Raw genomic sequence first — 12,712 nt, 5'->3', positions numbered from 1 at the left:
TTCCCGTATGAAGTTAATCAAATAAAAGGTATCTCCTACTGTACGCTGCATGTATGTCTTGGAAAGACTGCTTGAACCAACACATTTTTACAATTAAAAAGCATTTTAAAAAATCCTAAAATCTTCACTTAGCTAATGTTCCAGGTCTGACCTGCTTAACTTCAGTTTAAAAAAAAAAGTTTAATTTTTTATTTTTAAGGGTGTTCAGTGCTTCAGTAGCCACATCTGAATTACATGCCAGGCCAAACTGTACTTTAGATGGACTCTTGGGGTTGGAAAGGAGGGAGAGAAGTGGGAAAAATATAATGAAAATGATTTGAAGGTATTACAGAGAAGTCTGACACAGGGCTGAATTGCAAGACTTGGGTGATCTGTGCTGGGTTTCTGGCTCTCGCCAAATCCCTGCATAACCGTGAGCAGGTCTTTTAACACCTCTGTGCTCCATTCCTGATTTGGATGTCTTTTTATCTTTTTTTCCCCATTTTGTGCATCTCATTAATTCAGGTTTTGAGATTTGGGGATCGTATGCTACAATGGGGCTCTTTATTGCACGAGCTGCAATAACAGCAAGGCGGAAAGCTCGGTAGATCTCGCAGTGCTTTTCCATGGCGGGTGCAGTACGGCCTCTTTCAGGCCAATGCAGAGAGCACTTAAGAGAGGCCTCATGTGCCACACGTGAGGGAAAATTTATCTGCCTTCAGCCAGCCACAGAGTGCAATGCACATGTAACATGAGTCCAGCTTTATCTATTTTAATCCCCAGTTTGAGCATCGCAAGATTTAGGGGTATTCATCTATCAGGAGTGATTTAGATATACTCAATCATGCCTCAGGGCAGGGGAACAGCCTAGGTTACCTCTTGATATCCCTTCCAGCCCTGTTTTTTTATGACTCTATTAGATCTGACAACAACAGAGTCATATACTTTGTTCCAAAGGATTCTTCCATTAATTAGTACTTTGTGGTGCATAGCTCCTCTTCCCTTGAGGAGCTCTAAGAGGTTGACAAGTGCTAATTAAGTCCTACAAGAACTGGTGTGTTGGGTAATTATTATTTTACAGGTGGAGAAACTGAGGTGCAAATGTAACCCACAGGAAGTTTTGGGACAGAATCTCGCTCCTATGCTTAGCATTTTAGCTACTTAAAATTCTTGCCGAGCTGTGCCTTTGGGCTGTTGTTGCCAATGGAGAATACTGCTGGTGCTTCCCTCCTCCTGCCCACACCTGAGCTAGCCAAGGCTGCAACAGGCTCAGCAGCCACATTTGGGCTGCATCAGTGTCAGAGGGGGCTGCTAGCAAAATGAATCTGGCCTGGGTGCCAAAAATAAGTTTGTTTTCTCTCTATTTCCAGGCTTTCTGTACTTGTAGAATTATACTGCCTTTAAAGGGGAGCTGCCCCAGAGTCCCAAATCAGGCCTTTTGTACTGGGAGGGAGGTAACCTCTTGCAGTCTACGTCACTCGAGCGTAATTTTCAATCAAACATTTACCCGTGTAATTAATCGGCTTCAGAGTTCTCCGGTGTGAAGTGGTGTGGCCAAGTGGCATTTGAGAACCCTTTAAAAGGAAACGGGATAATTGGTTTAGTTCTGGGTCAACAGTACAGCATGAGCCATCGAGCCAGACTGGCCCATACCCGGATCAGTGGTGTTTAAGTTCTGTTCAGTCTGCAATACCTGGCTAAAGGAGGGTCTCTCGGGTACGGAAGAGGAGGTGTGGAGTGGCTGGAGTGGTTTCCTTTGTCCTGTACTAGGGTTATCATCTGCCTGTGTGTTTCTGGGTGTTGTACTGTAGCCATAGGAGAGAGATCATGATAGTAGAACTAGCATGGAAAAGCTGCCTCCTGTGTCCCACAACACCTGTTTGCAAGGTCAGCCTTTGTGTGGATTTCCAAGGAAACCCGCCACTTCCAGAAATAGTAATATTTATTGTCCTCAGTCAAATTGTGTCCTGAATCTCCAGCAATTCCACTGACTTTCCTGGGTCCATGTAGGCTGTGCACAAGGATCTGAATTTGATCTGTGGATTCTGGTGAAGCAAATTTAATGCCGCCAGCCCAGTTCTCAAGCCTGCCATTTGCAAATTATCCATGTGAATTGCCCCCTTAGGTCTGTGCTCAGAGAGCAAGAGCAAGTTCACAAGGACTTTTCCTGGCTCCATCTGAGATGCACAACGCATGTTGGCAACCCAGGAATGTAGACCTGGGAGCACCAACTCCAGTATGGTGGTGGATTTGTGTGCTCAATGTGATGCAGGGGAGCTGGTTAGGCAAGTTGAACTCTGATTTGTAGCTTTCATGTGATAGAAATACTTGCCCTGTTTTCACTGTCCGGCTCTGTCACGCTGCTGCACATCAATTCCCTTCACTCTTTCAGGGTGTGGTCTCGATTAATGTTTGCACACTGTAATTTGTGATGTTGCTCAGTTTAACAGGACAAAATTTGCCAGTCCAAACCCTGTCTTGGTGAGAGGGTGAGGTGCTTATTAAGATCAGGTTTCTTTCGTGATCAGACATCTGTCTGTTGTAATCCCACAAGCCAAATTTGTAGCGCAGCTTCGCACGGCAGCAGTGGCTGGGAGATAATGGGTTGGTTACGTGGAGGCCAGGGGGAAGTGGTAAGAATGAGCCCCACAGATATTTCTTGTATGAGCATTGTTTTTCTCCCTTATGAAGAGGCTTTCTTGGGACGCAGTGAGTAGGGCCATGGAGGTCAGATTTGCAAGAAGTCTTGTTGCAAACCGTGCTCGATGTGTAAATGTTCCTGTCTCCTGTCCGGGTGACTGCACCACATCTGGTCTGATCACATCGTCCGTGCTGCAGAGTCCCTGTAGCAGCCTCTGTTTATGGGGAAAACTACCATAGGGTCACAAGCCTTAAAGGAGCTATTTGTGCCGTTCTGGACATCTTTAGCAGTCCCTGTATTTTCAGAGATGGGGCTGGTTTCGTTTCAGAGGCAGCTGCTACATGATGTAGAAAAAAGACATGCATCTCCCAGCTCTTCCCAAGCAAGCGATCCCAACCCGTTCTGTGGGAGGAGCAGCAGCCAGGTGGGGAGGTACGCCGGAGCGCTGGGAGCGGACAGCACCCTGCATGTTTTCTCATGGTTTAAGAGATGAAAAGGCTTGTGAATGGACATCAGCAGCCTGGCCTCCCCCTCCTTGACTCATTGTGGGCCAAACCTCCTCAAACGCGTGTCCTGCTCTGTTGTGTATCCAAGTCTGGAGTCTGTGCCAACAAGGAGAGGCTGAGTTTATGGTTGTGCAGAGGAATGGGGCTGCTATGGGAAGGGCTGCAGTCGGGAGGGAGGCCTGGTTAAGCCGGAGAGCCCAGCTGGGTGGACTGGCCAGTTGCTCATGGCTAAGAGTTAAAACCACAGAGCAGAAATGTTCCAGAGCGTTGCTGAGGTGGTCAATGAGTCCATATGACAACCTTGCTGAGAGCTGGGCATCTTCAGCCTGAACACTTGTGTGAAACCAAACACGAAGCACAGAAGGGGGTGGCATCTAACTGGTGTCTGGGGAGGGTGTGCTGAACACCCCCTTCCAGTGCAGCAAGCCCCTCTGAGCACATTAGCATCCATCTGGTGGGTAATTAGCTGGCTCTCTAGTAGAAGAATCAGCGAAGGGATCTCTCTTCCCACATCTTGTAAAGTGCTTACTCTAATTTTTGTGACATCCAGCTGCAGGGTCTCTGTGTCTGTCATTACAGACCATTAAACTGCTTCAGATCCATCTATGTGTTTAAGTAGTTCCTGACCCTTGGGTGACAGTGGCCGAGGGGGATCTGACCTTTTTCCAGTTAAGGAACATTAGCTTGGGTGTAATGAGTCAAAACGTTCCTGGATAAGGAGGGTGAGCGCTCACAGGCTCCTGTCCCGGCAGGCTGGGCACAGGTAAAAACCTCCTTGCACTGCGGCATAGTATTGTATGGCCCTGCCTTTACAACCTGTTGGGTTGCCCCTGCTCCTACCAGTGAAGGGGAGAGTCTTCTCTCCAGCGAGAATCCCAATCTCACTCCAGTTTGTGCCTCACAGCACTCTTAGTGCTGGTAGGCACAGATCCTCCTGGGAGAGGCGGGAGGCAGCTGACGTGCTGCAGGGAACAAAGCACGCTGCTCTGTCTGCTCCCGAGAGCTGCGAGGAAGAGGTTTCTTAAAAACAAACAAACAAAAAGAGGATTGAGGAGAAGATGATGACACTAGCGGAAGGACCAAAAAAGGAATAGGCTGAATAAAATATTGTTTGACTTAATGCATAATGCTTCCTTTCATTAAAGTGCCTGTAATCTTTTCTTCTTAATTGAAATTAATTTATTATTTTCAGTTTGAAACTACGTGAGCACTTTCAGGCTGATGACTCTTATTTTTTCAGCTGAAGTGACAAATCCAACATAAATTTGCAATGTTTTTGTTGACCCAAATATGCCTGTTTTCTTTGGGCAGGGATAAAAGTTCCAGCTGAGAAACTCAGCCTGCTTCTAATCTGGACAACACCTTCTGCCTAAGGATACTTTCATTCATAAATAAAAAGACAAATATCTGGATGGAAAGGAAACCCAGGAAGTCAGTATGTGCACTGTCAGAGTTGAGAATTTCATACAAACTGACGAAAAGTGAAATTGAAAGAAACTGGACAGCATGGTGTTAATTAAAACCCTTCAGCGAGCCAGACTTACAGGTTTATTTTCGCAGAGAGAATTAATGATAGCGTGTGTGAAAGAAGCTAGTTGTTCTGATTAGCCTGTCACTGCGTAAGGTGGTATCGTGACTTCTGTGATGTTATCCCATCTCTGAGGTATCCTTAAAAGCAGTGAACTTCTATAAATCCCCTGAGCTAGAGGTTTGCATAAATGAGTTAGTGTGTATGTAGGAATGCGTGGGGCAGCAGGGCAGGTAGGAGACCTGCCATCTCGGCCACCGGTCCCACGTCGTCTCACAGCAGTGGTGAGACTGGTGTCTCTGTTGCCTGGTCAAAATGGAAAAGTTTTGAGCCTATTCTATGCTAAAATAGAGGGTCTTCTAGACACTGCATGTGTCCAGGGATGAAGATACAAGGCTTTCTTTAGTTGTTGTCAACGAACATTTTCTCCTCGCAAAAGGATGACAGGAAAACATTACAACATTAATTGTTGGCAGAAGCAATTCTCTGAAAGGTGGATCTGGTCTCAGCTGTTTAAATGTTTACTTGCTGGTGCTTGATTAATAGCTAATTAGAGAAATAAGATTTTATGTAGTTTTTAAATCTGTGAAATTTTGTGTCATTCAAGGCTGTAATTATTTACCATGCTGGGATGGACATGCTGATGGTCTTCACTGATGTCCAAAGAAATAGCTGGCATGAATGTAAGCATGGGACTCCTTGGAAAGGATAACTTACTGGGGGACTATACAGGTGTGTGTATGAAATTAATGAACTGGAACTGGTGGTTTTGGTTCCTGTACTTTTAATCCTTTATTGGAAAGTTAGAGGGTTGGGGTCTCCTCTGAGAAAGGTAGAAGGCACGCTTTCTGTTCTTTGTTTTTGTTTTGAAGGAGTTCAGAGCTGAATTTAGGTAGCTAAATAACAGTCAGGCTATTAAAGTGTGTCACATTAGGTGGTATTTAGTAATGTTGGGACTTCTCTGAAAACTGTAGTTGTGAGGTATCTGACTGCAGGCCAATCAGCTCTGCTGAGCCATCAGCTCTGGTGCCACCACGAGCATGCGAAGGGAGGTGCCTTTCCCAGGGGCGCTCACTGGAAGCCATGTCTTTGGACATCTGCTGAAACAAATTGTGCTGTAAAGATTCAGTAATGAGTAAACGTGCATTTCTGCTACCCTTTAAGACACTTCCTTGTGTTTGGAAATCTTCCATAAAGTCCCTAAAGGCACAGAATAAAAAAAATAAATTAAAAAATGCACATCAGTTCATGCAGAAGGGAAAGATAAGGGCAGAGGAATATTTCTGAAGGAAATCAAAATACACTGGCCTTCTAAAAATTCAGAGTAGATAAACTGTTTACCAGTGACTACCTAGTTTGGGAGAGTGATGTATTTTGAAATCCATCTCTAAATAAAAAAGCATTTTGTGCAGTTGCAGTAATTAATGGTTGCTTTCTTGCAATAGCCTCCAGAAAACTAACTCATGCGTTTGACAGCAAACATGAATATGCTTGTAAAACTGAAGGGAATCGTTAGGCTTGTGTGAGCTTGATCACTTAAAAACAAACCAAGAAGCTGAACATGGAAGCATGTTACGACTTAGGGGCTTGATTGAAGTCGATGGGAGTATGTCAGCAGTAAGCCCTATGGAAGGGGTGAGGGCCCAGCTCATTTGCAGCCTTGCCAGCTGGGGCACATGGGTTACACGAACGAGCACAATGTACGTGTTAAAGCGACGCGCTTGAGGTGCCAAACTGACCGAGCGACAGGAGGGATTTTAAAGGAGAAAGGACATTGTAATACCTTTATAGGACATTGCTTTGGAAAATTGGACCTCACTGTAAGCCAGTGTGACACGATGGTGATGTGCTGAGATCACCGGGCACTCTTCTAACGTCACTTCCTTCTTCCTCCAACTTCATGGAGTTCCTGTAGGACAAAATTTGATTTATTTAAGAGGGTAGAGGAGGGGAGGTTTATGACAAACTATGCAAATACTAAAAATTTCAAAAAAGCAAGCAAAAAGGCGATGCAGCTTGCCTCTCTCTCTTTGCATTTGCTTACTACCGTTATCCCATCCAGTGAATTTGCAGGCATGAATTTTCAGAAGTGTTCATTAGAAAAGCTTATAAGGAAAAATAGCCAAAAAAAAAAAAAAAAAAAGTGCTGTGGTGCTGCAGATGGTTCTCTTCTATATATCTGGCCAAGGGACAGACGTATCTCAGGACTTCTCAAAACTTCTCAGGCAATTTGAATGTTTTAGGTTTGGTCTGTATGTTAGGAAGTTACCAATGCATCAGTTTTCAAATTATTCTGAACTATAGAAAAATTCATACACTGAATAACGTGAAGAAAACCCTATTTATTTGCTTTAAGTCTGCTCATTGAAGTGTAAGATGGCATAGCAATTTGTCGAAGGTGAGGTGCATAAAGTATATTGAGAACTATAATTCATGTTATAGAAATTAAATGTCTAATCTCTGTCTGCTCCTAATCTGCATCACGGAGTGCAGAACAGGGCTCTTACAGCCCAAATGCATCCAAGTACACAAAAGTTACTGGGCAATTTTAAACTTTCTACTTAAAGGGATGAAAGCTTCGTTTGGTTCTGGGGGTGTTTGCTCTTGCTTATAGAGAGGTGAATCAGGAATAACTCCACTCTGATCTACCCATTTGGATAGAGAACAGATCACGTGAGCTGTAAACGAACACTTCTCTCCATAGCAGGGGCTTCGCATAAGCTGTTCAGAACATCTTTACCATGTTTATCATGTAATGGTTTGGGTTGGAAGGGACTTTAAAGATCATCTAATTCCTCCCCCCTGCTCTCTATGCTCTCTAATGTTGTTTCGAGTTGCCTCTTGGACCATGTAAGAATGCTTAGTCCCTGGCATTACCTCAATTATGAGTTTGACAATTTCCTGATAGATTGTTTATCAAAGAAAATATTATGTCAATAATGTCTAAAAGCTGTAGCAATATTGCTCCCACCCCAGAGAAGTAAATACTGTGTTATCTCATGGCACAGCCTTAAATGACGCCACACATCTTGAAATAACATGTCCAAATGTGTCAGAGGAAGAGATTGTTAAAGCGTTTGCCTTATATTACCTGCCTGCCAGCAAATGGGTGGTGAGAGACCTAGAGTTTAATTTTTTTCTCCGCCCCCCCCCCCCCCCCCCCCCCGCCCCAATAGGCAGATCATGCAACTATCTAAACACAGTTCTGGAAAACCTGTTTGCTAGCTTACTCACAGCCCCAAATGGCTTTGGGTTGCAATAGTGCAGTGCCTAACCCTTTGGGGGGGGTGGGGGGAGAGGGGAAAAAAACATGGCAAACCCAACCCAGTGCACCTTCTAGAACAACATCTTCCAAATTTCTGAATATCTTGGGGGAGGGATGAAGGGGAGGGGGGAAATGGCCTGCGTGTGAAACCACGAATTATATTATGTCTGCCAAACCCCTTTGAGAATTGGACCAACTGTCGGTTCAAATGATTTGTGATTATCCAAACTTTACTCATCAAAGGTTTTTATGAGTTCACTTTGGCAAAGGCTGTGTTTTTCCATGTGGTGAAATCATACACCTGGAAAACATGCAGCCAAAATGGTGTGGAGGTTGAATAACCCTCCTTGTTCTCCAAATGCTCTCGAGTTTTAAGCATCATGGTAGTTGAAGTGTTTGTGGTGCTATAAAATTTGTACACCTTTACTGTAAACCTGACTCTTGCATAACCCTCTTGGCCAGATGATTGGCAGCTTGGTTGTGATCTTCTAACACAAAAAGGAACAAACATTGGCCTTAAGTTTTTACTGTACAGAGGGAAGAAAGCTGAAAATCTTTACCTTTTTACAAGCTGTGTGTGCATGGTGGCATGGAAAACATCCTGCAAAGCAGCAGCCTATGAATAATGCTATTTTATGGTTTGCTTCACAAACAGCATACAGAGCCCGATCCAAAATCAGCCAGCTCTGGGATGGAGAGCAAGCAAGCAAGGTAGTGATTGTGCTTCACAGAAGCGATGGTGGGAAGCTGACAGAAGATACTGGCAGGAAATTCAGGAGAAAAGGGTATGTCTCCAGCGGTACTTGATGTTGACCTTGAAGTTACCTTAACCAGTCTGTCTGTGTTGCTTCTGGCAGCCTGTACCAAAGCCACTTTATATCGCCCTCCTAATTTACGAGTTGGGCCCTCCTAAGACTTGTTTTGAGGCCAGCTTGCCTCTCCCTGTGGGCAGCAGGGAGAAGCAGAGCTGGGGAGAAGTGGGAGTGATAGCACTGCTGTGGGTTGGCTTCTGTGCCCTGAGCCTGTGCCAGCTCCAGACAAGGTTCAGGGGAGCACAAGGTTGGAGGACTGGCAGTGGTGGGAACGATCGCTGATGTGTAACTGAGCAAAGGGCTCAGGATTGAGGTGGGACCACTGGTAAATCGTGGCTTTGCAACCTTGAGGTTAACCCTAAGGGCTTTCTGGGTATTGGGTGGGTCGTTGAGCGTGGCTGAAGAGGCGTAACTTGTTAATTGAAGAGTCCTTCCCCTATATGGTATATAATTTTATTTTCCAGTTGCAATTAAGCTGGAGTTGTCTAGGAAAAATGGTACAGCGTAATTCTCAAAATGGTGCCATGAAGTAAGAGAGGCATAAAACTGGTGTAACAGAACTTGTGAAGTTGTAAAGAAGTTGGGCATAGCAAACATCAGTTTCTAGAATGCAATGCCCAGTCACTTGCCTTTCTGTTTACACAACAAAATAGCCTGAAGAGAGTTAATATGTTTAGAAAACGGCACTTGCATGTCTTTCTAATGGGAGAGGAAGCTCAACAAATTGATGTGACTCAACAAATTGAGTATACAGAACAGATCACAGCTCTGATTAGGCCATTTGCAGAATGGTTTGAAGAGCGCTGGCCTCTGGCCAGTGAGCTACTTCTTACTTGCAAGGAACATAGCTCATGGTCCTCGTTGTTTGCCTAACGCTGTGCTAGGCTTTGTCTGAAGCAATGATGATCTCGTACTCAGTGCATACGCTCACTGCTGCCTGCTTAGCATAATGCAGACCCGCACCATGCGTGGCTACGGCCACGCTACGGAGGCTTCACCGCAGCATAACCGCAGACCTCTTCCACTAAGACTGTGTAAATGGCACAGATTAAATATACTATGGGTAACATAAAATGGAATTTAAAAGAATATGGATGGCTTAATATGAAAGTCATGAATAATGCTGCATAAAATGCCTGAGCTATTAGTTTACTTATAACCAGTGTACCTGTGCACAAATCTGTGTGCTGGTTTTGCGAACTGTAATATAAATGGTCTTTGTTCTTGTCTTTATGTAATAACACCCCTCCTAATATGTAGACACCTTTGTGTATATTTTATGCATACATCTGATTTAGTTGTTAAATATTGCTCCAAAACCCACACGTACACCAGAAGAACCATGTATTGTCAAACTGGTTTGAAATCTATAAAGAAGCAGTGCTTGGGAAGGGAAGGGTTGAAAGCTCAAGAATTAATCAACATTCCTTTCAATTTAGTGGCCTTGTAATATGCTACTGAGTAGGAGGAGAAAAGAATGAGTCTGGTTGCTGGATTGGGTCCTCGTTTCCTGTGTTGACATGGGATGGGTGGAGCAGGATGGTAATGGTGTCCCCAGCCGTGGAAGGAAGAAACTGCCACTTGCTCTTGACGTGACTTTCAGGCTTTAATTCTGGGTGAAAGATGTTAGATTCTCTGCTCAGGCTGGTTTTCTCCCTTTCAAGTAAATGCTAATGCTCCTTCTCTTAAATTTTAATCTCTTGCCTTTGAGGAAACCACTTCTTGTCCTGGAATACATCACTGTGGTCTTGACTTGGAGGGTCTCGCTGCTGCCAGGCACGGGACCTCCCAGCTCTGTCCCATGCTGGAGCATTGGCGAGAGGCTGCGAGTGCCTGGAACCCCAGGGGCAAGCCAGGGAGAGGGAAGAGACTTTGAATTACCCAGGAACCTCAGCAAAGCCAAGAAGAAAAACCTTGGGTTATTGGAAACCAGAACGGTGCTTGTGAATTCAGTGTTGGACTGATGGTTTTTGTCATTATTGCTTTCTTTTCTTGGTGTCTGCTATTGTGCGAGGGCAATAATCTGAAGGAGGAGGAAAGAAAAAAAAAAAAAAAAAGCCCAACCCCAAGGAGCCTGTAAACAAAGCTAAACTGTTAACACATGAGTCTGCCCTGAATGAGAAGGGAAGGGGAAGATGTTTTTCATTTTGTGATGAGTTGCTAGCTGGGAGCCAGTTTGCCATCTGTTTGTGGGAAAGCCCTAGGAGGAGCCTTTGACGTACAGCCCGTGGAGTTCCCTACTGCTCCCCCTCCAAACCATTCCTCGGCGTGGAAAGCCGAGCCTGCTGTGAAAGCACTGTGTTCTGGAAGTCTGCCATGTTCGTACTGGGGAAGCCCGAGGCAAGATGCTTGCTCTGTGCGCCCTATGTCCCTCTCTGCACAGGAGGGACAGGCAGTGCATCCCTACTGCACAGGGGTTTCGCAGGGGCTGTACTTGTTATTTCAGACGAGGCTGGGATGGTGGAGTGGTGGGAGAGCATGACCAAATCCTGACTGATGGAAAAAGTGGGCATGGGGGATTTGTTCCCCAGTGGGAAGAGGTTTTTCTGCATGTTGTGGGGATGTTCAAAATTAAAAGCTCAGTGATTGTGACCACCCGTAGGTAAGTTTGTCTATCGGCTGCAGATGTGCCCGTTCCTCTCCTCTGCATCCTCTCTCTGTCCAGCCAATTCCCCAAAGAGGTTTTTCTAGAGGCCACAGAGAAGTTACTCTGCAGCTTCAGCTCTCAGGTGCCCATTACAGAGATGTTAAATACATAAATTAAAAACATCATGCTTCCTTCAGTCCTCCCCCACATCGTCTGGAGCACCCATCCCATGACCTGCTTGGTAGAGCTGATGATGCAAGGGTAGAGATTACTTTTGCTTGCAAGAATCGCATGGCAGTTCCAGCCACGTATTATAATTCTGTGCCGGTTGGCGCCAACTAAATAATCTCTGTGATAGCCTTAGGAGCAGCTTTGCCATGAGATTTTAGAAATGATACGTTGTCTCCCTGTGAAAGTGCTGATTTAAACAAGTATTGGCAAATTTTCATGATGGTGAAATTCCATTCCCTGAACAGAACTGGGGAATTTTCTTGAACGTGTGGAAATGAGATATCTAGAGGAATATTGTAAATAGTGCGTCTGCCCTTTGGAGGAGGAAAAAAAAAAAAAAAGCTGCCCTCTGTTGTTCTTGCTTCTTTGAGAGTGAGAATTGTTCTAAAAATACTGGCAGTATGGTTCGATATGTTCTCTATCACAGGGAGGAAAGAATCTGTAAATCTTTTATTATTATCCCAGAAATTTTGGTCTGTAGCTTTCCAAAGCTAAGCACCTGCCCCTTCTATTGCAGGGAGGAGGTGAAGTTTATTAAGTCTGTCGTCTTGTTGACTTCAACACTTTGATGTCCCCCAGATTATCAAATTCTCTTTGCATTAGCATATGATAATTCCTAGCTATATTGATAGATAATTATACATGCAACTGCACTGTATCACATGATAGTAAATAAGTGAGTGATTCATCCTTTGTTCCTTGTGACTCTAGAAACTGGGTCTCCTGCCTCCTCAGACTGTCTCTAATTTAGACTACAAGCTTGAGGCATCAGGATTTGCTGTGCTACATCTATGGTTTGTCACAAGGAGGTGGATTCTTCAACCAGTTACACTAGCGAGGGCAAGAGAGGCTCCCTCAAATCCAGAGCTGTGCTGGGAAGGTGAAAAGGCTGAGTCCTCCTGTACCTTTGACTCTTTTGAGGATAGTGGATATGTTCTTCCATTTAATGTATATTTAGAGCAGTGCTGCTTTAAGATCAAAAGAATTGCTCTGGATTTATACCAGGGCAGCTAAACATGGAATCATACATAATTCCCAAGCACATTTGTCTTGCAAGAGCCACACCTGATCTGCCTCCCAGCTCTTATTTACATAAGACATCCTCATTGTGTTAAGAACATCTGGGGTGGGGTTGCTCGCTGCCAGGGTGGGCAGCAGTCAGG

The 12,712-nt window shown here is 44.7% G+C and overlaps 1 long non-coding RNA gene across 3 annotated transcripts in view; it reads left to right on the top strand.

The window, feature by feature from the left end:
• The window catches only part of LOC121057655, an 80,792-nt gene that overhangs the window by 7,995 nt on the left and 60,085 nt on the right, over window positions 1-12,712 (top strand). For 2 of the 3 annotated variants that reach the window (XR_005813877.1, XR_005813878.1), the window contains exon 2: window positions 8,575-8,704. This is a non-coding gene — a long non-coding RNA (uncharacterized LOC121057655). Of the gene's footprint in view, window positions 1-8,574; window positions 8,705-10,442; window positions 10,813-12,712 lie in introns of those variants that run through there. The other variant, XR_005813879.1, reaches the window with a different exon arrangement.

The sequence above is a fragment of the Cygnus olor genome, chromosome 20, assembly GCF_009769625.2.
Source record: "Cygnus olor isolate bCygOlo1 chromosome 20, bCygOlo1.pri.v2, whole genome shotgun sequence".
Lineage (NCBI taxonomy): Eukaryota > Metazoa > Chordata > Aves > Anseriformes > Anatidae > Cygnus > Cygnus olor.
The sequence above is the reverse complement of the archived record's forward strand: the minus strand, read 5'-3'. Positions and strand labels throughout refer to the sequence as shown.